At 41.8% G+C, this 26360-nt stretch overlaps 1 pseudogene; it reads left to right on the top strand.

Annotated features, from left to right (window-relative positions):
• The first annotated feature begins 2528 nt into the window (after positions 1-2528).
• Positions 2529-25593, top strand: LOC135505795 (potassium channel subfamily K member 10-like; annotated as a pseudogene).
• Positions 25594-26360: the final 767 nt, after the last annotated feature.

The raw sequence follows: 26360 nt of genomic DNA, 5'->3' as shown, positions 1-26360 counted from the left end.
AGCCTAGTGGTTAGAGCGTTGGACTAGTAATTGAAAGGTTGCACGTTCAAATCCCCAAGCTGACAAAGTACAAATCTGTCGTTCTGCCCCTGAACAGGCAGTTAACTCACTGTTCCGAGGCTGTCATTGAAAATTAGAATTTGTTCTTAACTGACTTGCCTAGTTAAATAAAGGTAAAATATAAAATGGACAATGATCACGGCCCTATAGATCATTACAGGCCAATTATGCCATTGACATATGGTTGAAATGTAATGAAATGACATGTACATATGAAGACTAACCTGGAAGTATGTAATGTAATGATTTGCTGAATTGATAAATCCTTGTATCAAATTGATTGAGATTGTAGATTGAATAATTGATAAGTGATTGATATATTTGTATTATTATTCTTATGATGAACAGTTATGAGCCTAAATGACTCAATCACAATTCCTGTTGAATTCTTATTGAACTGAATTGCTGAATGACCTAATTATGTTAATAATGAGTGATTGTTATGATTTGACTTTTGTGATTATGAATTTGCTTGGATACATGTTATTCTGTTTCATTTGTTATACAGCACAGACAAACTACCCAGTAAATATACCACTTTGTTGCAGTTAAAGGAATTCCTGCCTCAGTCTCAACCATTCCTCTATCACCTGTTCACCTTCACTATATTGTCAGTCATCCTACCTGTCCAGCTACCCACACAGATTCCAATAATCTTTCAATAGCTTTGTCTGAAATTCAAAGTAGTATTTTTTTATCACCACAGATTAATTTGCAATTTGTTTTTTAACTAGGCAAGTCAGTTAAGAACAAATTCTTATTTACAATGATGGCCTACCGGGGAACAGTGGGTTAACTGCCTTGTTCAGGGGCAGAACGACAGATTTTTACCTTGTCAGCTCGGGGTGTCAATCCAGCAACCTTTCGGTTACTGGCCCAACACTCTAACCACTAGGCTAATGCCGCCCCACATTATAGCACTGAGTAGTCATTATGATCACTCTCTCCACTGTGCTCAACCTGGTCTCAGAGCATGTCGTATTATTCTATACGTAAATCCGAGACCCCGAATTACAATTCATATAAGTTATGAATTGCATAACGTACAATATGTTACGTATTTTCAAAACATATGATATTTTACGAATTCTAGCTAGTAGGAGTTAGGGTTAGGAGAAGGGTTAGCTAACATCCTAAGTAGTTGCAAAGTCGCTAAAAAGTAGTAAGTAGTTGTACAGTTGCTAATTAGCTAAAAGGTTATCCGTGATGACATTCAAACGCCATACCTTTGGGTTGCTAGAAGTTAGCGTTATATCCACCCTACTTTAGTTTTTGCCTTATGGTACCATCTGTGTTATGTAACCATTACAAACGTATCATATGATACTAATTTAAGTCTCCTGGATTTATGTGTACTATGTTACATCTAGTCTGAGACCAGGTTGCTGTACTTGCCAATTTTCATGCACACTTGTCTCGCAGGACATTTGCATGTGAAGTACTCTGAAGTCTTTTAAGCTATTTAAAGACTACAAATAATATTTAAGGAAAAGCCCATGGTTCTGTGTAGTGCGTGTGTGTGTAGAGAGAGAGGGGGAGATATTATGAGCGAGCGAAAGAGGTATGAACTACAGTATGAAGGTTCCACATCAGCGCACCATTCGCCCAACGCACGGAGGAGCTGTCCATGGTGCTGAAATAATGCGGCGGCATGTCCATTTCAGAGTGCTCATATTCGGTGTTCTACTTGACGCATGTCAATATACAATCATGTATATTTAATGTATATTTAATGTAGTTACAACATAAAATACGCTTTCAAGTAATGAATTTATTAACATTGTGGGTATAATCAATGACAAATATAATATATGCAATAGGCCAATAATTCAACAAAAGGCTCCTACATTTGTTATGCTTGTGACTCCACTACACATCAACAAGACAAAACGTGGTTTTAGGCACATGGAAAAACAATCAAGTATTTTCGGATCACAACATCATCCTTTTCAATTGCCTTCCAATTATTTGCAACACGGTAATATGAATCCTCATGGCAATGCATTGTCTGACGCACCAAAACATACCTTTTACGCCCACAATGTTAACGTAACAGTACAACTTAAACAATGAGAAGTGGAAGAGGTGGACAAGGATATCCATATGTGATTGATTTCTTCTGCATGTTTGGATGATGTAATGACGTGTCCCGAAGCACAGGTTATTATGATAAAGCTTTGCCGCAGGGACCACTATCTGCCAGTTACATGGGGGCTCCCGCATTCAGCCTCCCTTATAAAGAAGCTTTATACGGTGAGCCTCATCCAAATGTCAGGTTTTTTTGTAGGACGGCACACATGACAAGGTGTATTAGACAATGCCTTGCCCGTCAAAAATGCTAGCAATCCCGACTTCTTCATGCTGAACTTTGGCTGGCATATGCTTCATCGATTTGGAGTGTTGTCATAAGAATACGCCAGCTCGCACTACCATGAAAAAGAGCGCACGAGACGCACGCGCAGCGCGACCGTTGGATACAATAGGCTTGCACAGCCCCGCTGAAGTCTTTGCTGCAGCGGTCAAGAGAGCAATTATTGAACATGTAATCGTCAAGTTTGTCAACGCTGTTGGAGCTCCGACTCCTCCTGCGTTTTGTCGTTGTTTACAATAAAAAGGGACAGGCGTGGACTGTGGTGCAACGAGCAATAGTGGGTGTGCGCTCTTGTTCCTACTAGAGTCTGTTGCGGGGAGAGAGGAGCTCATAATGACCTTTTTACCCGGGTGTGCACCTCGCTCTCACTGACAAGAGCAAAAGAAGACACGGATGATGTGTTTTTACTCCCTACCGTTCTCCATTCTCTCTCGGTTAAAAACAAAGGATTCAATAGAAAGAGCGTTGAAAGATTTTACATAAAGACAAGGCTTTTTTCTTTCCAGTCAGTTGTTTTCGGCAAGGGTTTGGTCCATTGTGGCAAACCGAAAATCAAGATGAAATTTCCCACGGAGAACCCAAGAAAACCAGGGAATCCCAACCCTACGCCAGGTTTGTATTTCAACGTTTGGAACGTTTTGTCGGTAATCAATGAAAGCAGATCGATTGAGTTAAATGCTTCCAATTTTGAGTCCATATAGGTTATTTCGTTTAATTGTACACACTTAAAGTAACATTTGTATCATTAGACTATAGGTGAAGTTGGAAATGTATTGATACACATACATTGGTGTTATTGACATAGACTAAGTCAATTTATAACTGCAGTGATTGAGTGCACCACAAACATGATCATGCATTGCATGACCAATGTCCAACGAGGAATGGCGCATACCACAGCTGTTTTCCTTATTATGAATAAAGCCTACCTTTAATAACACCTAGAGCCACATGTTGGCTATGGCTCTGATTCCACCCCTAAAGAATATAATACATTTATTGTTGATGTAGATACTACATTTGGTGGGCACTGATGTGCCTAGGGGAAACTGTCTGCCTGCAACGCGCCAAAGCAGCACACATTGTCCAGATAGATAAAGTAGGAGACATGGCGAGGGATAACGCTACCTGCCATTAATGAGCTTAATCTATTCAATTTGATTTAGAAAGCGCACGGCTGTTTTGGTGATTGACATTCCCATCAGATTAGGTCCAGGGATAGGCACGACTCCTTGTAGCTAGTCTACCTCATGCTGGTAGCACGTTTCCTATTGCCATTTTATGTATAAATGTATGTTAACATAATTTAGCCACCAATCAAGGTCTGATTCCTTGTTTATGTTGTTTTTGAGGGGAATTGACCATTGCCGGACTCTAGTCTAAAACACATCGGTTGAGGTGAAGGCGAAATGGCTAATGTGAACTGTCAGTCGGTAGTATAATGTCATAAAGGAGCACTTGGTGTGTTACAGCTGGTGCAGTATTGTGATGCATTGAGAGATGGGGTAAAAACACATTACCTCATCGGATTTAGGTAGAGCTGGAGCTCTGCATGGGTAGTTCCCGCCAATCCTGCACGTATGGCACGTCAATGCGGCTGTCCTATTCTCGCTCACGATCAAATGTTTACCCAGCCGCATCTCCAGCCACCAGTGCAGCAGGTGCCTGTCTGTTTTCATCGGTATGACCTTTTGGGAGAAATGTCAGCCGTGTTTTATGGTCTACATGCAGCCAGCAATGTGTTGAGCGTTGCTCATCAAAATTATTTTTGCCTGCCGGACCAGTGTAGTGAATGATTTTCCTCACAGTGTGGTAGAATGGTTACATGAATCACCACCACTAATTAATTATATTTGTTTTCATAATCAAAACCTAGTATACAGTGGGTAGGCACATGAGATGTGGCAGAACTTTGAGGACTCTTAACAGTACATCATGTAATGTTGAAAGTAAGCATCATGAAGGTGTAAGCATGAAATTGAAGCAACACGGCTGGAAAACATGTTTGAATCCTTTGGCTGTAAATTGTGGATGTTTATAACTACAAAGGCATCACAAAGGGACAAACAGAAAACTCCTGGATTTTCTTCAAATATCATTCAGACAGTACATCATTAGGAAATCGTTTAGCAGGGTAGCCTAGTGGTTAGATTGTTGGACTAGTAACAAAAGGTTGCAAGTTCAAATCCCTGAGCTGACAAGGTACAAATCTGTCGGTCTGCCCCTGAACAGGCAGTTAACCCACTGTTCCTAGGCCGCCATTGTTCTTAACTGACTTGCCTTGTTAAATGAAGGTAAAAATTTAAATAAAAGGCTCAGCTTGTAATCCATTAAAAAATAGCATTCTCAGCCTGTGCTTGGGGCTGCCAGCCATATATGGCTGGAGTATGTGATTCCACTGGCTGATGGAGTGTGCTGATGGAACACCCTATGCCACTGCTCTGAGATGCCTGCTCTTAAATGTCTCTCTTTGGGATTTTGGCATTCTTCTAGCATTAGCACAATGACTGGAAGTCCACACTAGCAGATACCCATAGACTTCCAGTCATTGTGCTACTGCTAGTTAGCAATTGTGCTAGCGATAGTTAGCATCTTCCTTCAAACTGCGCGCAGAGACATAAAAATGGAATCCACGAATGTCATCTGACTCTGGGGAAGCAGATAAAGGGCCACATTGACAAAATTGTGAAGTATCCCTTTAACAATAATGGGTTTTCAGAAAGCCCACATAACACATTAGGGATTCACCCTCTCTCTCTCTGCCACCCTGTGCTGCTCAAAACCTCAAGCATCAAGACAAACTCCATTTGTATTTCACTGTCATTCTCCTGTGGCTGATAGACGGAAATAAATTCTTAAGCCCAAACTGCCCAGAAAAATCAAGCCCAGCTCCATGTAGAAGTTGTACCCAGACAATATAGTAAACTTATTTACATACTGTAGGGTTGTAGGGTTCTTTTTATTCCATCCATTTGCTTACATCTGGATTGAGCAGTATATGACTACATATTCACTTTTCCTATATTGCAGAACCTAACAATAACGTTACATGTTTTTCTCTGCAGTGGCGGTCCAGACCAACCTGTTCCCCCCCAAGAAGGTCCAGCCAGGCATGATGAGTGCCAGCCTGGTCCAGGCCAGTGTGGCCACCATGCAGAACCCCATGGGCTGCACCGTGCCCCGGCTCTCTCCATCGCGACCTGCCAGCATGGTGGCCAGCATGGAGGCGGTGGGCGAGGATGGCTCGCCCCTTTTCACGGTCATGAAGTGGAAGACCGTGGTGGCGGTGTTTGTGGTGGTGGTTGCCTATCTGGTGGGGGGAGGCCTGATGTTCCGGGCCCTGGAGCAGCCTTTCGAGAGCAACCAGAAGGTGACCATCACCGCAGAGAAGGCGGCGTTCCTGCAGAAGCACCCTGTGTCTCACCGGCGGAGCTGGAGGTGCTTATCAAGGTAAGGAAAGACAACAGCAGCCACTAGGTCAGTCTGAAGTCAATACTGGAGCTCTCCTGTCTCTTTCAGCTCTGTCTGAGGTCCCTAGTGGGGACTCAGGTCAACTGAAACTTGAACTCTGTATCAAACTCTGTATCGATCCAATGTTATTTAAGTCCCCCCCCCTACACTATACAGTAAACACTGTCAGCCATCCTGAAATTGGATACAAACCACAATAAACAGGCTTGTGTATCAACATAACTATAGAGTCTAGCTTTGTGTCAGACTGAATTGAAAGTTACCACTGACCACCACGTTGTGGGTGACTGTGTACAGTACTGTGATTGATAAACAGGGTACGAGTGTGTTATTTCGACCAGTATGCCCAGCAGTCTGAGTGCCAGCATGTGATGTCGTTCAGGCCTTGGCTGCCACTACCAAATGCTCCTAACTGTGATGCTTAAAGACACTCGTTATTGCTAGCACCTCACAGGGGATATGGTTGGCATAACAATGGCTCAGAGACACGACTGAGGAGAAGTGGAGAATAGATATCAGAATGGCCAAATGCCAATTCCTATATCTAGGTGGATGTGTAACAGAGGTGGTTCATGGAACCATGCTTGATTGATCTTGAAGATTTGTGTTATCTCCCCAAGCGAATGCCTAGGCTTAATCTTAGGAGGCTAACACAGACTTAGTTTCAAACCTGTCTGTCACATATGCATGGCAACACTTCATCTGTACCATGGGATAGCTATGATAAATGCCCATACAATGAAGAATACATTATGCAACTGTCAGCACCAATATACATTTGTTTTTCTTTCATCAGGCCGATAGCTTATATGAAAGTTGGCAGGGACCCCTGTCACTGTAATTGTATGCCTTTTACATTAAGTAATTCTATATATTTCCTTATTTAGAGTCACCTTGATCAATTTGACTTGCAAGGGTATGCCTGCCATTTCTTCAAGTCCTGCTCCCTTTTAGTCTATATTGAGACAAACTTCTTGGACTGAGCTCAAGACAGCTTCCAGAAAACAACAGTTGCTACAATCTAAGGTTTCACCTCCTGAAAAAGACAAAAATAGAAATAGGTTTATCTGGATAGGAGGAACATCATAAACTGAGCATTTGACTTGTACTGTAGCACTCTCACTTCTGCAAGGGCCGACGGGGTTCTCAGGGCCGAATGCTTCCAGCTCCTCATAAAACAACCAGAGTGACACTCAAATGTTTGGATCAGCCAGATATTGACGCCTCATCCATGAAAACCCTGGATGATAATGGACGCAGGGTATGGCACCAGGCCAAGTTTCTCCTGGCCGGCTCAACAACAATACACATTGAAACACACGGGTGCCAGTGTGAATTTTAATCATGAGTGAATTGGAAACACTTCGCTCACAATAACTCAAGGATCTTGGGCTTGGGCAATGATTGGATGTGAGAAGGTTTGTAATTGTTTTTGCACTGTTTCAACTGCGAAACAAGAGGTGGTAATTTATCTTAGTTAAGGTAGAACTCTGAAGTAGTAGGGAAATGGGGGCAACCAAGGGGGCAATCAAGAGGGCAATCAAGTTTGAGATCACTTCCTCTCTGGAAAAAAAACGGTTTTGGGGAATAGAGGGATGCCAATGCAGTTGCTAATGCTCACCGCCTTTGTAGGGTCCTGCTAGGGCCCCGTAATGCTTGGAATGCAGAATGGATATTTTCCTGCAGAGAACCCGAGCCAAAATAAGCAACTCAGCACTAATTCGCTTACATACAGTGCATTCGGAAAATATTCAGACCGCTTGACTTTTTTCACATTATATTATTTTACAGACTTATTCTAAAATTGATTAAATAGTTCCCCACCTCAACATAATTTACACACAATACCCCATTATGACAAAACCAAAAATGTTTTGCAAATGTATTAAAAATAGAACATTTAAGTTATTATATTTACATAAGTATTCAAACCCTTTAGTCAATACTTTGTTGAAGAACCTTTTACAGCGTCTACAGCCTCGAGTCTTCTTGGATTGACGAAACAAGCTTGGCACAAGCTTGGTATTTGGGGAGTTTCTTCAATTCTTCTTTGCATCAAACCAAAAATCAAATCAAATTTATTTATATGGACCTTCGTACATCAGCTGATATCTCAAAGTGCTGTACAGAAACCCAGCCTAAAACCCCAAACAGCAAGCAATGCAGGTGTAGAAGCAGGGTGGCTAGGAAAAACTCCCTAGAAAGGCCAAAACCTAGGAAGAAACCTAGAGAGGAACCAGGCTATGTGGGGTGGCCAGTCCTCTTCTGGCTGTGCCGGGTGGAGATTATAACAGAACATGGCCAAGATGATGAAATGTTAATAAATGACCAGCATGGTCAAATAATAATAATCACAGGCAGAACAGTTGAAACTGGAGCAGCAGCACGGCCAGGTGGACTGGGGACAGCAAGGAGTCATCATGACAGGTAGTCCTGAGGCATGGTCCTAGGGCTCAGGTCCTCCGAGAGAGAGAAAGAAAGAGAGAAAGAGAGAATTAGAGAGAGCATACTTAAATTCACACAGGACACCGGATAGGACAGGATAAGTACCTCAGATATAACAAACTGACCCTAGCCGAGTATAGCCCACAAAGATCTCCGCCACGGCACAACCCAAGGGGGGGCGCCAACCCAAACAGGAAGATCACATCAGTGACTCAACCCACTCAAGTGACGCACCCCTCCTAGGGATGGTATGAAAGAGCCCTAGTAAGCCAGTGACTCAGCCCCTGTAATATGGTTAGAGCCAGAGAATCCCAGTGGAAAGAGGGGAACCGGCAAGGCAGAGACAGCAAGGGCGGTTCGTTGCTCCAGAGCCTTTCCGTTCACCTTCACACTCCTGGGCCAGACTACACTCAATCATATAACCCACTGAAGAGATGAGTCTTCAGTAAAGACTTAAAGGTTGAGACCGAGTTTGCGTCTCTCACATGGGTAGGCAGACCATTCCATAAAAATGGCGCTCTATAGGAGAAAGCCCTGCCTCAAGCTGTTTGCTTAGAAATTCTAGGGACAATTAGGAGGCCTGCGTCTTGTGACCGTAGCGTACGTGTAGGTATGTACGGCAGGACCAAATCAGAGAGATAGGTAGGAGAAAGCCCATGTAATGCTTTGTAGGTTAGCAGTAAAACCTTGAAATCAGCCCTTGCCTTGACAGGAAGCCAGTGTAGGGAGGCTAGCACTGGATTAATATGATCAATTTTTTTGGTTCTAGTCAGGATTCTAGCAGCCGTATTTAGCACTAACTGAAGTTCATTTAGTGCTTTATCCGGGTAGCCGGAAAGTAGAGCATTGCAGTAGTCTAACCTAGAAGTGACAAAAGCATGTATTAATTGTTCTGCATCATTTTTGGACAGAAAGTTTGTTACGTAGATGGAAAAAAGCTCTCCTTGAAACAGTCTTGATATGTTCTTCAAAAGAGAGATCAGGGTCCAGAGTAACCCCAAGGTCCTTTACAGTTTTATTTGAGACGACTGTACAAACATTAAGATTAATTGTCAGATTCAACAGAAGATCTCTTTGTTTCTTGGGACCTAGAACAAGCCTCACTGTTTTGTCCGAGTTTAAAAGTAGATAGTTTGCAGCCATCCACTTCCTTATACCTAAAACACATGCTTCTAGCGAGGAAAATTTTGGGGCTTCACCATGTTTCGTTGGAATGTACAGCTGTGTGTCATCCGCATAGCAGTGAAAGTTAACATTATGTTTCCGAATGACATCCCCAAGAGGTAAAATATATAGTGAAAACAATAGTGGTGCTAAAACGGAACCTTGAGGAACACCGAAATTTACAGTTGATTTGTCAGAGGACAAACCATTCACAGAGACAAACTGATAAACTGATTTCCAACAGATAAGATCTAAACCAGGCCAGAACTTGTCCGTTTAGACCAATTTGGGTTTCCAATCTCTCCAAAAGAATGTGGTGATCAACGGTATCAAAAGCAGCACTAAGGTCTAGGAGCACGAGGACAGATGCAGAGCCTCGGTCTGATGCCATTAAAAGGTAATTTACCACCTTCACAAGTGCAGTCTCAGTGCTATGATAGCCCTATTTTAGCCCTATTTTGAGAAGTGAGGTATCATGATCTCTTTCAATAAAGACAGGAAAGGAGGAGGTCTTTATCCGAGTGAGATTGCTATGGCGAACACCGCCATGTTTAGTTTTGCCCAACCTAGGTCGAGGCACAGACACGGTCTCAATGGGGATAGCTGAGCTGACTACACTGACTGTGCTAGTGGCAGACTCCACTATGCTGGCAGGCTGGCTAACAGCCTGCTGCCTGGCCTGCACCCTATTTCATTGTGGAGCTAGAGGAGTTAGTGCCCTGTCTCTGCAGATCCTCTCAAGCTCTGTCAGGTTGGATAGGGAACGTCACTGCATAGCTATTTTCAGGTCTCTCCAGAGATGTTCGATTGGGTTCAAGTATAGGCTCAAGAACATTCAGAGACTTGTCCCAAAGCCACTTCTGCATTCTCTATGCGATGTGCTTAGGATCATTGTCCTGTTGGAAGGTGAACCTTCGCCCCAGTCTGAGGACCTGAGCACTCTGGAGCAGGTTTTCCTAATGGATCTCTCTGTACTTTGTCCGATCATCTTTCCCTCGATCTAGACAAGATCCCCACAGCATGATGCTGCCACCACCATGCTTCATCGTAGGGATGGTGCCAGGTTTTGTCCAGATGTGATGCTGGGCATTCAGGCCAAAGAGTTCAACCTTGGTTTCATCAGACCAGAGAATTTTGTTTCTCATGGTCTGAGAGTCCTTTAGGTGCCTCTTGGCAAACTCCAAGCGGGATGTCATGTGCCTTTTACTGAGGAATGGCTTCCATCTGGATAATCTACCATAATGGCCTGATTGTTGGAGTGCAGCAGAGATGGTTGTCCTCCAGGAAGATTCTCCCATCTCCACAGAGAAACTTTGGAGCTCTGTCAGAGTGACCATTGGGTTCTTGGTCATCTCCCTGACCAAGGCCCTTCTACCCCGATTTCTCAGTTTGGACGCACGCCAGCTCTAGGAAGAAACTCTGGGGTTCCAAACTTCTTCCATTTAAGAATGATGGAGGCCACTGTGTTCTTGGGGATGTTCAATGCTGCAGACATTTTTTGCTACCCTTCCCCAGATCTGTGCCTCGACACAATCCTGTCTCGTAGCTTTACGGACAATTCCTTTCAACCTCATGGCTTGGTTTTTGCTCTGGCATGAACTGTCAACTGTGGGACCTTATATAGACAGGTGTGTGCCTTTCCAAATCATGTCCAACCAATTGCATTTACCACAGGTGGACTCCAAACAAGTTGTAGAAACATCTCAAGGATGATAAATGGTAACAGGATGCACCTGAGCTCAATTTCGAGTCTCATAGCAAAAGGTCTGAATTCTTATGTAAATAATGTATTTCTGTTTTTTATTTTATTTTTTACAAACATTTCTAAAAACCTGTTTTTGCTTTGTCATTATGAGTTATTGTGTGTAGATTGGTGAGGACATGTGTTTATTTAATCAATTTTAGAATAAGGCTGTAACGTAACAAAATGTGGAAAAAGTGAAGTGGTCTGAATACCTTACGAATATTATCTAAGAATAACAAAGCACCATGAGGCCTCGTATTTAATGTGAAAGGTGAATATTCTGTGGCAGAGCAGAGAAAAGGGCAGATGATAATCATTATGAGGTATTGCGTATAGACTGATGAGGACGTGTTTTTATTTAATCAATTTTAGAATATGGCTGTAACGTAACACAATGTGGAAAAAGTGAAGGGGTCTGAATACCTTCCCGAATGTAATTTTTTAAATTTTAATTTCACCTTTATTTAATTAACCAGGTAAGCTAGTTGAGATTTGCAACTGCGACCTGGCCAATATTGAATGCTTTAGTGCATAGGGAGCATCTGCATTCAGAGCATCTGCAATCCCAAATGCATTTCCACCTAAAAATACTACACTGACATTAGCTGAAATAGGAGTGTCAGACATAGATGTACATTGTTTCATGAGTGGATCTTTGTGACTTGTATACTGCAGCATGCAAGTTATTTTGTAATCTACCAGTTAACATGGGATTTCTCATTGAACCATCATCTTCTGAGTGCTTTACGTTTGATAAGGATCTCCAGGCGTGTTTGTCGTTGGTTAAAGCAACTGTATCCCTTCTGATATATGCACAGGAAGGCTAAATTTAGCCGTAAGTCTTAAAAGCATCTGCCGGGGAGTCAATTATTCATTAAGGGACTATAGTTCTGAAGGACCCACGATGGATGGAGGTGTGGCTTGGGGATTGTCGACTGCTCTTCCAGGTCTCTAGTCTGGTGTGATTAATGCTGCTTGGGATTAAACCGAGCACTCATTACAGTACCTTGTCCATCAGACCTTCAAAGTCCAGTAATGTTCCACATCGTGTTATAAGCATAGCTTGATGTACTACAGCAACCACAACAATCTAGCGACAAGGTCTTTCCATCACACTGATTCTGGAGGATCAATAGACCTTTTTTAAAATATTTTCTGAAGCCATTGAGTTACTTTGGTCTTTTTCTCTCTCATTGTTTGGGTACTGGATATTTCCAGATTATATTGTTCTCAGCGACTGAGTCAGCATTGTCAAACATAAGGTAGGTTGCAGCCTGTAGTGTAGACTGTAGCAGGCTGGGGGACTCTCAGAGGGAGGGATTGGTGTGTTATGGTGTGTCACTCCATCCCACTGAGGTCCTACCATGGTGCTTTTACTAATTACCCAACACCAGGGCCATGATTCAGAGGTGTGGAGTGTGTCTGTGCGAGTGTGCATTGACTCACCCACTCACTTCCTCTTCCCCCGCTACCCCCTCTCCTTCTCCAGCATGTCTCGCTTGAGGATATGTTTATTCTTGGGTTTTCATGCGACTGCTGACACATTTCCTCTGCTGACACAGTGATGAAAGTTGCAAAAGGCCTTTAACATTGGGGGGGCAAACCCAGCGGGCAAAATATGTCCCACGACCTTTAGTTGTCTGATAAGATGTGACCCAATTATAACTGCTCTTTGTTAAAACGGGGTAAAGATTTATTTTCATGACAAGATCAATACTTTATGGGAAAGACAGATAATCAGATTTTTTCCCCCTGGTTGTTAAAAATATATTAACAAATGTCCTTACCTAACCAATATACAACCTGACCATAACCGTTATGGCATAACTTCATAAAATAAATAATAATTATGCAATTGCAACCTGTTTTGTCCATACTCCCTTTTGACTATTACCACTTTAAATATTAATTTGGGACCTGCATTCATTTGCATACTTAATAATGAAACCTCAACTTTCCTATGTCCTTTGGTGTCTCGTTGCTGCCTTGGTTAGACAACTCAGGTTTGCAAAGCCAGTGTGGCTCCAAACACCAAATCGATCACTTGCAAATAATAGGCATTCCCAGCAGTACAGTTTGCAGTGCTTCTCGGAGCCTGTGAGTCATTGATAGCTCCCATAATTTAAAGTGGCGAACGAACCCCTTTCCCGCCTGTGACAGGCTTTGTAGCGTCGGCGTCTACCTCTCCTGACAATGTCTAACTTTTCTTGAAAAGTTTGTCTTGAGAATGGCGTTATAATTATATCCTCGACCAAATCGATATCTTCTCCTTCCGCCATTGTGGGTTGAAAAAACAGCTTAGTAGTACGCGAATTAATTAATTTGTTGATCAATTTCAGTTTCCTAGTTCTGAGACCTGCCCATATAGGACCTGCCTCTCAATATTGGTAATCCAATCAAAAGACGTGCAGGCACTACGCCTGCTAGCTGGCTCCTGTGTAACACTGGAGCCAGCCAGCAGGCGTACAATAGCCAACTCTAAAGCTGATTGGTTGACACTAAATTTTAATTTCCATTCACTTTAAGCTACATGCGCCCGCACTGTTGATTCTGAAGGCATGAGGGCAGATTTTAGACCCCTGGCAACACATGATGGCTGAATATGATTGGATAAAATATCTAACATAAAGACCAGCCCTCCAAATCTCAACCTGGGGCTGGAAGCAGTGTAACCAAGAGGAACGCTATGAAATGAAGAGTGTAACTCTTACTCTGGGGAATAATTTAATACATATTTGTGGGAAAATATATTTAAAAAATATATATATTCTGATGATGTTTAGGCCAGCAGAGAAGGCCTTGCTGGCCCTGACGGCCCACCACTGCTCTTAACCCATCGCTTTCTACAACATATAATAATATGATTAGATTATATCTTCACATTAAAAACTAAAGTCTATCAGAATTCCAGTCATTCCAATAAATATTATACCACTTGATCTTCAGGAATAGGACTTGGAAATATGGAAGTATAGATTAGCCAAATTGTTTTACCTGAGCATAAACCCCAGAACTAAGGACTTAGTAGCCAGCCTTACTCTGTTGTTTATGATTTTGTTGTCATGGAGGGCTTATTGGGCTCATTGATTCGAGTTGAAAAGTAAATATTGGGCTCATGGAATGGCATGCTTTGAGCGCCAATGACAAGTGTCTATTTACATGTGAAAAATGAATGCCATATGCTGAATTTGCTATAGGCCTATTGTTTACCTTTTTGTTGGTGACACTTTGATATCTTTATAATATGCAACTGGTTAAAGTGCAAATGCACTGATAAAACAATAACAAAATAGGCACCCCACCTCTGTTTTGGTAAAAAGCTGAGAGATGGGCCTGGATATATGTAACTACTCTCAGATTAATAAACAAAGCAATGGATGCGAGGACCGACCATCCATGCTATCAAAATTATTGTTTTAACCATTGTCATGACTTTCCCTCCTGGGTGAGGATTAGAGAGAGCCCCGACCTCTCTCTCCCACCAGTGAAAAAGGGGTGTGGGGAGGTGGGGGAAGTTTGGCAGTTTTATGACAGTTGTAAATACTTTGCAGGAACTCTCTCTCCCACAGAAATGGAAGTAAAAAATCCCTTTGTTACAACAGAGAGAGACTTTGCAGTATGGCAAAATAAAAAGGTTGGACATTGAGACATTATTCCCAACACAAAGAATATGGGAATTGGGAGGGAGGGACTTAAAGAATAATTGTGTCAGATCAGTTGTTGTTTTGTGATATCATTAACTTCTCTAGGGTAGGGGGCAGCATTTGGAATTTTGGATGAAAAGCGTGCCCACATTAAACTGCCTTCTACTCAGGCCCAGAAGATAGGATATGCATATAATTGGTCGATTTGGATAGAAAACACTCTAAAGTAAAAAAAACCTGAGAAAAATTCATCCAGGAAGTAGGATGTTTTTGTTGTTGTAGTTTTCTATTCATAGCCATTACAGTATTCATTGACTTAGGGCTCAATTTGCAGTTCCTATGCCTTCCACTAGATGTCAACAGTCTTTAGAAATTGTTTCAGGCTTGTATTCTGAAAAATGAGGGAGTAAGAGCAGTCTGAATGAGTGGACCCCGCCGTGTCACAGAGCTTTTTCATGCGCGCGACCGAGAGAGTGCCATTCTTGTTTACCTTTTATATTGACAACGTTATTGCCCAGTTGAAATATTATTGATTATTTAGGCTAAAAACAACCTGAGGATTGAATATAAACATTGTTTGACATGTTTCTATGAAATTTACGGATACAATTTGGATTCTTTTGTCTGCCTGTTGTGACGGTTTGAGCCTGTGGATTACTGAAGAAAAAGCGCAAACAAAACTGAGGTTTTCGGATATAAAGAAATACTTTATCGAACAAAAGGAGCATTTATTGAATAAATGAATGTCTTCTGAGTGCAACCATATGAAGATCATCAAAGGTAAATGATTAATTTGATCTCTATTTCTGACTTGTGTAACTCTTCTACTTGGCTGGTTACTGTTTATAATGATTTGTCTGCTGGGCTATGTTCTCAAATATTTTTTGAAATCTGACACCGTGGTTGGATTCACAAGAAGTTCATCTTTAAACCTATGTAAAATAGTTGTATCTTTTCAGAATTTTTATAATGAGTATTTCTGTATTTGAATTTGGCGCTCTGCAATCTCACTGGATGTTGGCCAGGTGGGACACTAGCGTCCCACATACCCTAGAGAGGTTAAGGACGGTATAACCAAATAACAGTAACTCTACAAATGTATACCTCCCAGTTATCAGATTTACATCTAGATGTTGTGGAACTTACATTATTAAATATGAAACTATTTGTGAGAAGATGAAATGTGATTTTAGCCTTCTAAATAAGAATTGTTTTTCATGTAAAATTTTACCCAGTCAGTAATCGTGCCCACATGAGCACAGACATTATGACAAGAGGAGGGAATGCCCTTTTCCCCCAAGTGTTTATAAAAGGACTCCTAATGAAATTTACATTAGACCAGACAGCGTGACCAGACCCGCAAAACACCAGTCTCAACGTCAACAGTGAAGTGGCAACTCGGGGATGCTGGCCTTCTTGGCAGAGTTGCAATGAAAAAGCCATATCTCAGACTGGCCATCAAAAATAAACAATTAAGTTGGACAAAAGAACACAGACACTGGACAGAGGAACTCTGCCATCCCGGACTCAGCTCTTCACTGTTGACGTTGAGACTGGTTCTCTGTGGGTACTATTTAATGAAGCTCCCAGTTGAGGACTTGTGAGGCATCTGTTTCTCAAACTAGACACTCTAAAGTACTTGTCCTCTTGCTCAGTTGTGCACCGGGGCCTCCCACTCCTCTTTCTATTCTGGTTTGAGCCAGTATTCGCTGTTCTGTGAAGGGAGTAGTACACAGTGTTGGTCGAGATCTTCAGTTTCTTGGCAATTTCTCACATGGAATAGCCTTCATTTCTCAGAACAAGAATAGACTGACAAGTTTGACAGACTGACAGCCATCCACAACAACCACAATCCGTAAAGCGCAAATAGCTAAATGTGAGAGTAGCAGTGTGATTCACATCAATACACTATGTAGATATCAATAGTAAGTGATATCCGTATAGCCGTAGACTACAACACTGCTGTTATCCTTTATTCAAGTTGCATAATCTTTGGATGCCGACACCAGTCCCATCATTGGAAGACATACCTTGGACTGTAGCCTACAAAAGCCTATTCCTGTGCTTTCCCCTGGGATCGATCAAACACATTTGGTGTGTCATCATAGTGGTCTCTGATTTGTGGTCAGACTCGCTCAGGTGGAACAAACTTAAACTTGCACTTTTTTTCAATGCTGATTTGAATGCGTCAAGTACTCATCTAGTTTTTCAAAAGTATCTGTAATCTGATTACAATATTTTAGCTGGTAACCTAACGGATTATAGTTACTGTTTTTTTTTGTAATCCCTTACATTTAACGGATTACATGTCACACGTTACTCTCCAATGCTGAAACTAGATCAATGCAGTAACGGCTCATCTTAGCTATCAGATATCAGACTGTCAGTTTGGAAAGTGGAGTTGTTTGCATGTGTTACCAGCCAGATTTCAAACCTGGGTCTCCTGTGCATCCCAATCCTGTGTTTCCCTGCAAATCTAAAGCCAGGGAGTTTGCTCTGAGAGATAGAGCAATTCTTCAGGTCTCGGGCAAGGTTAGTTAACACTCAAGCATGGTTTGCCAAACCAACTCCGTTGTACTCGACCACTGGACTGTCATGGCCTCTCCTCCTCTGCCCTTGTTAATTTGTCCTTCAACTGCTTCCACACACCTATCCCACCATCCCTCACACCCTGAGCTTCATCCTGTTGCTCGCCACTCCGAAGCTCCATCTGGCGTGCCGGCTTCCTGCCGGGTAGACTGGCCGACTGGCGCAGAGTGTGAGGGCTGCTCAGGGCATGGTGGGCATCACGTGCCCCCCCCCCCCACATGGTACCTCTCTCTCATTGTGGCACTGTCATGATGATTCACCATACAGCAGCGTCATCAGCGATAAGCTATACAACAGTCATATGTTACGCAACCGGCTGCTTTAGGAAATCACACTGGAAAGTTTGATGGATCCATATCCTCCCTGAGAATTCATCGATTCAAAATGCAACTATAGGATCACTAATAGACAGACTCTCAAGAGAATCTATACCACCAAAAATTGCAGCAATTTTGAACGTAATGCTATCATCTTAACCCATTTGATGTAGTCTATTTTTAATGGTCTGATGAATGTCTTTGTATGTGTGCCCAGCACTCTGTAGATGCAGTGAATGCTGGGGTCAGCCCGATAGGAGACACATCCTATAACTCCAGTCACTGGGACCTGGGCAGTGCCTTTTTCTTCGCTGGAACCGTCATCACAACCATAGGTAATGGTTTTAGTGTTGGATTAGTACTACACACACCTGTTACAGTACTACATTGGTCAGTATTATCGAAACTTCATTGAGGCCTATGTGATCTGTCACATCTGTGGTTACTCTCACTGTTGCTTGTTATTTGTTACCATCTATTCAACCCTTTATTTACAATGGTCGTTTCAGGAATAGGCAATAGATCGTTCTCGCTGAAACAGTGATAATAGTCAAGGCAATTCACCTTATTTACACTGCGGCCATTGTTCATTGACCAAAGTTTTTTGCAGGGTAGAAAGTGAAGTGCTCCGTTGAAACCAATTGAAAAACTATTTCTTAAGTGTGACCTGTAGACTAAAACCACTGCACACAGTAAAACAATATTATTTGATTTGGGATACTCAGAAAAACATTACTAGAGTATTGTCATTGTCATCTGCCCTGATTTGAAAAGACGGGACAGTTTATTAGCTACCCACGTGAGCTGGTGGAACGTTCAGCTGTGAATCAGGTCTATACCTGCAAACTGCATTTGAAGGTTTCTTATATGAGATAGATATGGGATTGGTATGTGAGTGTGAGTCATCTGTCAGATGAAATGAAGTGAGCTGTTCCACTCCTAGGAATAAGGGGGTGCTGAGAATGTTTTGTTGATGCTCTACAGACGGCTATATCGGTCTGCTAATACAGGACGAGTAAAGGCCCATTGCACTACTTTTTTCAGGGGTGCTGCAGCAACCTCATCACCTCTACTTTCCACAGCTATGGTAGTTATTGTAACAGGCAGTGTAGGTGTAGTTCAAGCCAAGTGCAAGGGCTGATGAAACATTCTGCCATTTCATTTCACCTGAGGTAATGCTGTTTACATTGACTAGAGACAATCAAGACTTTAGGAGCCAGTTTCCCAGACCCAAACTAAAAAGCATGCTAAATGGACAATGTCTATTAAAAGTGCTTTTTAGTCCAGAAATGTGTTTTATTAATCTGTGTCCGGGAAACTGGCCTTATAGTTTCTGTGTTAACTGTGTTGAAATCACATGATCAATCATAGCATTGTCTTCAACAGAACCTTCTAAACCATTAGCACTCTTGACTACTGAATGTCTTCAATTTGATGGATGGTGGAAGGAGGCATTTTACTTCCAATTCATTGGCATATTTGTGATTATATTAGAACCCGACTAGCACCTCTGTGATTTCAAATGGAAAGGGACAGAAGCTTAGCTAGCAGACAGTATGTTAGCCTTTTGTAGATTGCAGCATGTGTATACGTCTATGGTGGAAAGGAGATGGAATTGCTATTGCATAAACCCACTGTGGTTGTGTCTGCCATTGATAAGAAAGAGATTCAAATCTCATCACATCCAGAAAACATGCCCTTTTCTTTCTCTGTTTCTTTCACAGGATATGGTAACATTGCTCCCAGCACTGAGGGTGGGAAGATTTTCTGTATCCTATATGCAATATTTGGCATCCCTCTGTTTGGGTTCCTGCTAGCCGGTGTGGGGGACCAGCTAGGGACCATATTTGTGAAAAGCATCGCCAAGGTGGAGAAAATGTTCAGGGTAAGTTCACAGCATACAGTAATCCACAACAACATGACAAATAGAAACAATAATGATGTTTTAATGTATTATGAAAACAGTTATTAACGACTGTTTCTGTCATCACAATGACTTTAAATGTGAGATATTGATAGGCTAGAGAGTAGAGAGACCTGGGTTTTTACCCAGTTGACAGCAGTGGTGTAGCCAGAAATGAGTTGGTGGGTGGGCCTGCAACAGCTAACTTCTTTACACATTTTGCCATGGGGCAAAGAGAAACATGTGCAGTTTTATAGCTGATCTTATGCTATTCAACACAGCTCATTAAAGTAAAAAATATATAGATGTGTTGACTGTGATAAAGGCACTTGATTATGAGCTGTCTTGTGTGCTAAATGAAGAAATTAAGTGGACAGTGGAATGGTGTGTGTAGCCATAGAAGCATAGTGACATGTCTCAATGCAGTCATATTCGTGGCTTTTTGGGGTGTGGCTTTCAGTTTTTTCTTCTTGGCAACACATCCTGTGAGAGTGAATGGCATTCCAATGCGTTATATTTAATCAAATCTGACTAATCCAGTGCACTGCTTGCTATGAATTATATCTGATGGTGTTTGCATGTTTAGGTAAAAATACATAATGTCACGTTTGGAACACTGACACTATGTAAAGGGCATAAAAAATAAATAACACATTATGGGTTGTTAATGAGCAGGGGGTGATGGCTGTTGTGCTTTATTCTGATTGGCCCAACAGTTACCCTCCGCTCTGTTCTGGCCTGTGGTGTGTTACAGTGTGTTTACATTTCTCAGAACAGGAACACCTAGTGTGAGAGCTGTACTGAGTGAGTTGTGCCTCTGTGACAGCCCACAGTCAGAATCCACATTACGCCTCATTTGAGCTAATCATGCATCTCATGCATCTTTAGCTTATTACCAGGCAGTGTCAGAGTGTGGAAATACTGTAGATGCCACCTTGTCAGAGTCATGAATCTCATCATGCGAACGCAGTAGTGACTCCACCACAGAACGACAACACATGGTGCACTCTGGTAGAATGGCCTTGGCCTTATGGCCTGTGTGTGTGCCTGTTCTTCTCTCTGTGTGTGTGTGTGCACCGTGTTTGTTTGTGTGTGTGCATATGTGTGTCTTCTTCTCCTCTCCCAGCATAAACAGAACCAGATCAGCCAGACCAAGATCCGAGTGGCCTCCACGTTGCTCTTCATCTTGGCGGGTTGTATCCTCTTTGTCACCATTCCAGCGGTCATCTTCAAACACATAGAAGGCTGGACTGGACTGGAGGCCATCTATTTTGTTGTCATCACTCTGACAACTATCGGAATAGGAGACTATGTGGCAGGTGAGAGCTAGATGAATTATTAGTTCATGTTTCTGTTGCGAGTAATGCCATAATGAGATGATTATCTGAAAGAGATTCTTACTTGAATAACAGCCATTTTGAGTCAGTTTTCTACACTAAGACATCATAAAGGCTCATGCAGTACATGCTAATAACAACTAATAACAACTCGCTATTGTTATTTTACTGCGGCTGTTCATTTATTTTTTACCTAACACTTATTTTTATTAACTGCATTGTTGGATAAGGGCTTGAAAGTAAGTATTTCACTGTAAGGTCTACACCTGTTGTATTTGTCGCATGTGACAAATCAAATTTGATTTGATTTAATACATCCTTTTAATTAAACAGTTACCAAAACTGTCGTTATAACAACTGTTGCGGCCATTCATTTTGCTTCAAACTTGGTTATGGCTCGAGGCAATGACGTCCTGCACCCCAAAAATCTGAGGGGGCATAACATACGTGAATAATTATTCTTAATTCTACGTAAAATATATATATATATATATTTTTCTGCATATCTAAGCATACCTCTTGAACTGTCTGCATTCTCCTGGTGGTTCATTTGATAAATAAACTAAATATGCTTCTCTGGATCTCTGCTAAAATCTGTGTAAAAGAATGTGTCTTATTCAGTACATTTAGTTATTGCTTGCTTTTCTAAAGTCTATCAACCTTGCCAGCAGGCATGCCAGCTAAGCTACAGTAGTTGGAAAAGCTAGCTACTCTAACTTGATTGATAGCTTGAAATGGCTTCTTGGTAGCCTGGAAACCTATCTAGGCTAGCTAAAGCCAACTTTATATAATTGCTAGGTGGCTAATAGTATTGCAGAGAGAAATCAGCAAAATATTTAAATATATATACTGGATATACATTTTTTAAACAGGACAAATCTGAGGGGGGCAATTGCCCCTGTGCTCCCTATGGGCATGACATTTCTGGTTGGAGAACCTACTTTTCAGACATTTTCCTAACACAACTTTGCAACTTGTGCTGTGCCATTATTACAAGCGCTCAAGATTCCTTCTTAATGCTGGGGAGGGTGCTGATATTTGAGACATGCAGTTGTTTCTTGTCTTAGACGTCGACGTTTAAAAAAAGGTAGTTGTATCAGGAGGCTCTCATAGCTTGATCTCACTGACCAAGCTGCTGCAACACTGCACAGATGATTTATTTCCCAATCACTATTTAACATACAAGCGATTGTCTGAGAAAATTAGCTTTGTTCGTTTCTGTTCTCTGGATTTTAGTCCATCAGCTTAAGATATTCAGGTAGAAAGTGGACCAATAGAATCAGTGTTTATCAGGGTCATGTTTAATAGTCACCTAAATGAAGAAAATTTACAGATACAGGGAGGGATTACCTGCACTTATCCAATAAGAAACCCACATTTCTGTTTACCATTTAAAAATGTTTTTCTATGGTTAACTCTTCTAAACACGACCCATGTCTCTCATCATGCTGACTGTTTCATTGTTCATTTACATCCTATAGGAGGGGACCGGAGGGTCGTGTATCGTAATTGGTATAGACCACTGGTGTGGTTCTGGATTCTGGTGGGGTTGGCCTATTTTGCTGCTGTACTGAGCATGATTGGTGACTGGCTGAGGGTCCTGTCCAAGAAGACAAAAGAGGAGGTAAGATAATTTACTTGTATGTGACATTATATGACCATACTACTATGTAATGGTATAGTTGAACACTACATGGACTTAGTATTTTGTCAAATGTCCCATTAGAAGAACATTAAAATTCTTCAGGATTGGTGGGTCCCCTGCGGGACGGTTGAGCTAACATAGGCTTATGCGATTAGCAGGAGGTTGTAAGTAACAAAAACATTTCCCAGAACATAGACATATTTAATATTGGCAGAAAGCTTAAATTATTGTTAATCTAACTGCAGTGCCCAATATACAGTAGCTATTACAGTGAAATAATACCATGCTATTGTTTGAGAAGAGTGCACAGTTTTGAACATGAATAGTTATTAATAAACAAATTAAGCACATTTGTGCCGTCTTGACACAAAACTTTGAACAGAAATACAATGGTTCATTGGCTCAGTGTAAAACTGTGCATATACACTCTACTCTTTAGTGGCCAAAATCTAAATTGCACCTGGGCTGGAATAATACATTATGGCCATTCTCTTGCATTTCAAAGATGATTGTTAAAAAAAATTACAATTTTGTTTTCTTTTTTTTCCTTTGTATTATCTTTTACCAGATCTAATGTGTTATAGTCTCCTACATTTCTTTCACATTTCCACAAACTTCAAAGTGTCTGCTTTCAAATGGTACCAAGAAAATGCATATCCTTTCTTCAGGGCCTGAGCTACAGGCAGTTAGAGTTGGGTATGTCATTTTGGCCGAAAATTGAAAAAAATGGTCCAATCCTTAAGAGTTTTAAAGGGTTAAAATAGACATTCAAATGGTTAAAACATGGAAAAAGTTTTTGCTTTCTTACCTTGAAAGGAGAGACTGCAATCTATGCTTTCGTTTTGTTTACCTAGCTACTGCCACTAATTCTGTAATTTGGATTAACTATCCAATTGCGTTATAGTATTTATGGTGTGGAATTACCTTGGATTTATTTCCCCGTGCTCTAGGTTGGAGAGATCAAGGCCCACGCGGCCGAGTGGAAGGCCAACGTGCGCGCCGAGTTCCGAGAGACGCGGCGACGCCTGAGTGTGGAGGTCAGCGACAAGCTCCAGCGGACCGCCACCATCCGCAGCATGGAGCGCCGCCAGCTGGGCCTGGACCAGTGGGCCGTCTCCACGGACATGCTCTCCCCGGAACGCCGAGCCGCCTTCAACAGTCTGGACACCAACCCCTACAAGACCTCATCTCAGGAGAGCATCGACATGAAACTCAACAACCTGCGTCTAAGGGGGGCAGAGTGTGATCCGCGCCGGTCCGAAAGTGTGGCCTCCTCAGACGACAACATCTTTAATCGCCTGGGTTCCGTCACCAAGTTGGCCAAGAGAAACAAGAACCGCGAGCTGAAGAAGAATATCCCAGATGAGCTACAATGCAGGCCCTTTAGTACTCCGCCTATGGAGATGGGGAAGAGAAAGGAGGAAGAGGAGGAGGAGGAGGAGGAAGATGAGGGGTTAGACAAAAAGTTCAACACCAGCATGTCCGATCTGCCGCTGTTCGTCGAAGTGTGCAAGCCCCAGAATGGTTTCACAGTACCATTCATACCACTACAGACCAAAGAAAAAAAGACTGAGGGGGAAACACTTCAACTTGAAGAAAAGGAGCTGCGTATCCAGATGGATCCTTAAAAATGTCGGTTGTTCCTCTGAGGTAAAGGATGTTTAAACGTCACCACCATATGTGCCTTACATTTCTGTCACGCCTTTGTGTGCTTGATATTGGGGGAACTGTTGTGTCCCTGTGTGCTATGTAATGTTATTCAATATTCACTGTGCCCTAATAACCTGAAGGAAAGACATTAACCTCATACGTTTCTACAATCACCTGGTAAAATATTTTTTAGATTTGAGGTTCTTGTCGTACAGAACAACCAAAAAGATGGTTTATTTTGAGTGAAAGACAAGATGGCTGCTATTCAGAAGAGTCGATAATAAAGCAAGTAAGATGCTTTGATGAGTCTGACTTTTATGTACGTAATGGACTTCGACGAGACGGTGCTGGTCCTAAATACACATCCGAGGTCATTTTAGGAACTGAGAAGAGAGAACTGAGCTGCTGAGAATATAGCAACAATTAAATAAGAGCAACAACTGGAGACTCACCTGGATGTGGTTATTGTGAAATGTACGACTTTGTTCTCATTCCGTCACGACACATAAACTCTGAAAATTGATGAAAAAAGTTATAAAAAACAACCACAATGTTGTCTGTGCATGGTCCTTGAGCTAAACTGTCTAGAAGGTGTGTGATTACGCTATTAAGTTCTTGAACTGTCATTAACACAATCTCAGGGCTTGTGGTCCTAATGTTGTCGTTGAAATGTTTCTAAAGTATACTGCATTCACACTTTGTAGCATTAGAGGCGCTTTGGTTGCACTTAGAATTGCTTTTCTGAAGATGACAGCTTATGACAATGGAACGGAAGGTAAGCCATAATGCAGGAAGGAAAAATGGCCCCTAATGGAATAGACAGGATACTGTCAAATTTGGGAGACTGAGTTTTTTTGGGCGCAAACTTGTATGATACATCGATACAATGATTTGCTTGAATACAGTGTGTTACTGTTAGCTGACATCTTTGTTATACTTGATTTAAGTGTACCATGTAACGTCTGTGAAGTACATTTATATGTTCATGTTACAGAGGAGAGGTGATGACACTGAGAACGTGCATGAGTCAAATGTGCACTCTGCATCTTGACTGTGGTCTACTAATTGTATTACAATAATGTCATTACAAACCCTTTAAGGTGCATGGGTTAAATAACAATACCTCTACGCATCTCTCAATCTCTCTCACACACTCTCTCTCTCACACACTCTCTCTCTCACACACACACACACACACACACACACACACACACACACACACACACACACACACACACACACACACACACACACACACACACACACACACACACACACACACACACACACACACACACACACACACACACACACACACACACACACACACACACACACACACACCAAACATGTTATGTATGTACACAGTCTTCCCATTATTTGTGTTTGCATTGATATGGGCGCAGCATTAGCCTAGTGTGAATGCAGCTATGAACTTTCAATCTGTGTTTGTTATAAAGAAACGCTACAAAGAAATGCAACATTTAAAGCTTAAATAAGATATAGAACTAAAAAGCATGATATTTTCCAAATATGTTATCATGCTATTTGGTATTAGTTGTATACCACCACATGCTTCACAAGACGATGCTTAGCTTAGCATTTTGTAACTGCCCATGTTGAGGTAGAATGGGCAACACCTGCTCAGTATTTGAACGTTGTTCACAGTATTACTTGTGCCACCATTACATTCAATGTAGTGAGTGCCTTTTGGAAATAAATATCACTGCTACTGGAAGTTTCTTGTTTCCCCTCTGAGTGCAGAGTTATTGTGTTGCCAACATCTCTATTTCTCAGTCTCTACCTTTAGAGGTTTTCATCAAGCCGGAAAAAGGATGTCTCCGGCAGTGTATCGCTTTCGCTCTCATCGACAATGACCTTGTTGTCGCTGAAACAAACCATACACTTTTGCAGTCATTTTTATCCGTGTCCGTCTCAAGAGACTGTTTCACCTCCAGGGCTGTTTCCTGCTCTGAAATCCTGTATAGACGCTAAAATATAAAATCCACACTCTTTTACA

Source organism: Oncorhynchus masou, chromosome 19 (genome assembly GCF_036934945.1).
Source record: "Oncorhynchus masou masou isolate Uvic2021 chromosome 19, UVic_Omas_1.1, whole genome shotgun sequence".
NCBI lineage: Eukaryota > Metazoa > Chordata > Actinopteri > Salmoniformes > Salmonidae > Oncorhynchus > Oncorhynchus masou.
Note: the sequence above shows the minus strand (reverse complement) of the source record. Positions and strands in the feature narration are given on the sequence as shown.